The sequence below is a fragment of the Lissotriton vulgaris genome, chromosome 1_1 (assembly GCF_964263255.1).
Source record: "Lissotriton vulgaris chromosome 1_1, aLisVul1.2, whole genome shotgun sequence".
Classification (NCBI taxonomy): domain Eukaryota; kingdom Metazoa; phylum Chordata; class Amphibia; order Caudata; family Salamandridae; genus Lissotriton; species Lissotriton vulgaris.
Genome location: NC_141685.1, coordinates 23,587,505 through 23,590,332, shown reverse-complemented (window position 1 = coordinate 23,590,332; position 2,828 = coordinate 23,587,505). Strand labels below are relative to the sequence as shown.

Below are 2,828 nucleotides of genomic sequence, written 5' to 3'. Positions count from 1 at the left end.
ATCTCATTCAGACAATGAAGCTGAGGAAGCAACCAGTGGCTGATGATACATGATTAATTATATTAAATACTAGCAGCACCGGCCCTTCGTTCTCTTTTCAGATATGTGATCACGGACAGCCTTATCTCCACCACTAACAACTTTATCCCCACCGACCCTTCCCCGCACTCCCAGGATTCACTGAGGATCCACTTTTAACCTTTAGCCTGTTGCAATATATTTCTGACCCCATCTCACTTCAATTCTTTCGTACTAAAGGTGATCTAAAGATGGATGCTCTACTACATCTGTAAATATGACTTTTTTTATATTTTCCAGGATCAAACTTTCCTTTTTATGCTGCTGGAGAGGTTGTTACACAAAAGAGCCTAACTTCAGATGTTTGTCACATGAGCTGTATATTTTCAAGTTGTCACCAAAAAAGCAGATCTATGGCCCTGAATTACACAAGATAATAAAGGAGACCACAGCAAAGTTTGAACCAGGGCATAAAATACCTCAGACCAATTTTGACCTATGTTTCATTGCACAAAAAGCAAAACAGTGCAAAATCAATCAACCTTACATTTCCTTCTAACAAAGGTTATTCATAAACCAGGTTTTCTTCGTTTATTTAAACAAATCCTCTGTCCACACTCAAGATGAATTACAAACAGACAAATAATGTAAGGGTTTAACAATATGTTTTCGTTCTTGTTGCCTTCACAGAGGAGATTATGTATTATGGACTGCAGCTAAAAGTGTCTGCTTCATTCATTACTATTATGAAACTGGTTTACAGTGCAAATGTATTGCCCTATTTGTATTAGTAAATATTTACAGAAAACGGCCTTGGGTGCCTGTTGAGGATTCAGTTTAGGCTTCGTATAGGCATCACATTTGTACCTAAGAGAAATATAGTGCAAAACAGATGAAAGTTCATTTTACTGTGTCCATTTTATTGCTGTGCTACAAAATCCTCTGGTGTATCAAGAGGTTGGTCACACTTTTTGCAGCGCAATGACATAAGAGTACAATCTGTACAGTACTGGGCCCAAAAAAAAACACGGCTTGTCTACTGTTGTTGAATCAAATGAATCAATATTGAGACATAAATTAAAAGAAGTGGCAGGCAATTTTTCTGTAGTGATAACTTTACCATCATTTCAGGCTTTCAAGAATGCAAGGTCACTATTTATGGCAGTGGAAAAGATCCGATGAAGATTTATATATATATATATATATCGTTTGTGGATTCTCACAAGCTCTATACGTTTTTATTTGAAACTAAAAATGATCTTCATCCAGTGCCTATTTTTTGGTGATTTGTAAGATCAAACCTTTGAGTAAAGTTTTTCTCATACTCACTGCAATGAAACTGCTTCGCTGCTGTGTGTGTCCTTTTGTGCTTGACAAGACCCAACTTTCGGGCAAAGGTTTTCTCACACTCACTGCAGTGAAATGGCCTCGCTCCTGTGTGTATTCTTTGATGCTGAATAAGATTTATCTTTTGAGTAAAGGTCTTTTTACAATCGGTACAGTGGAAGGGCTTCACTCCTGTGTGCACTCTTAGGTGAACTACAAGAGTTGACCTTCGAGTAAAGCTTTTCTCACACTCAGTACACTGATGGAGCTTCACTCCTAAGTGTATTCGTTCATGAGACACAAGAGTTGACCTATGAGTAAAGCTTTCTCACAAACGTTGCAGTGATATGGCCTCAGTCCTGTGTGGATTCTTTGATGTCGTAGAAGATTAGGCCTTTGAATAAAACGTTTGTCGCACTTTGGGCAGTGAAAAGACTTCAAACCTGTGTGTATCTGTTGGTGCTCAAGAAGACTTGCCTTACTAATAAATCCTTTCTCGCACTCGGTGCAGAGGAAGGGTCTCATTCCTGTGTGTAGTTTTTGGTGCTGATAAAGATTTGACTTTTGAGCGAAAGCTTTGTCACACTCATTGCATTGAAAAGGCCTCGCACCTGTGTGTGTTCTTTGGTGATTTAAAAGATGTGACTTACGAGCAAAGCTTTTCTCACACTCAGAGCAGTGAAAAGTCCTCACTCCTGTGTGTCTTCTTTCATGTTGTCTAAGATATGACTGTGTAGTAAAGCTCTTTCCGCACTCAGTGCAGGGGAAAGGTCTCTGCCCTGTGTGGATTCTCTGATGCATCTCAAGGGCCTCCTTGCTGATAAATCTCTTCACACACTCTGTGCAGGGAAAAGGCCTAACTTCGATATGTATTTTTCGGTGATGAAAAAGAGTTGCCCGATGAGTAAAACTTTTCCCACACTCATTGCAGTGAAAAGGTCGCACACCTTCGTGGATTCTCTGATGCGCTACAAGATCTGTTTTTTTTAAGAAACTCTTCTCACATTGAGTACAGGGAAATAATCTTTGCTTCTTGTGGAGTTGTTGATGTTTTTTTAATATGGACTTCTGAGTAAAGTTCACCTTGCATTCAGAGCATGTATAGGACTTTTTTTTGTTCATTTTTCCCGTCTTCAATTGTTGCACTGCAGAATAAAATAAAAAAGGCAAGTTTAGAAATGAGGAATTGCTTAATAAAATACAACCACAGAGCTGCGATGCTACATGCCAAATCTGCACATTATCTTTACAGTTAGTTGTTGGGGTTCTACTAAAATGAAAGTTTCAAACTTTACATTGATAGACAAATGTTGGGACAGTACTCTAATTTAAAGTGCTAACGCTTAGCCCTAAAAAAGGACAATGCAAGGACTTTCAGCCACACACATGAATCCCTGAACAAGGCAATTGGATGGTATTGTGCAATCGTGTGACATGCAAATGCTTGGCAATACAGTCACAGTAAGAGTATGGCAGTCTGTCAG

At 38.9% G+C, this 2,828-nt stretch overlaps 1 pseudogene; it reads right to left on the bottom strand.

Moving 5' to 3' along the window:
- Positions 1-1,279: 1,279 nt before the first annotated feature.
- LOC147737008 (uncharacterized) lies at positions 1,280-2,466 on the bottom strand (annotated as a pseudogene).
- Positions 2,467-2,828: the final 362 nt, after the last annotated feature.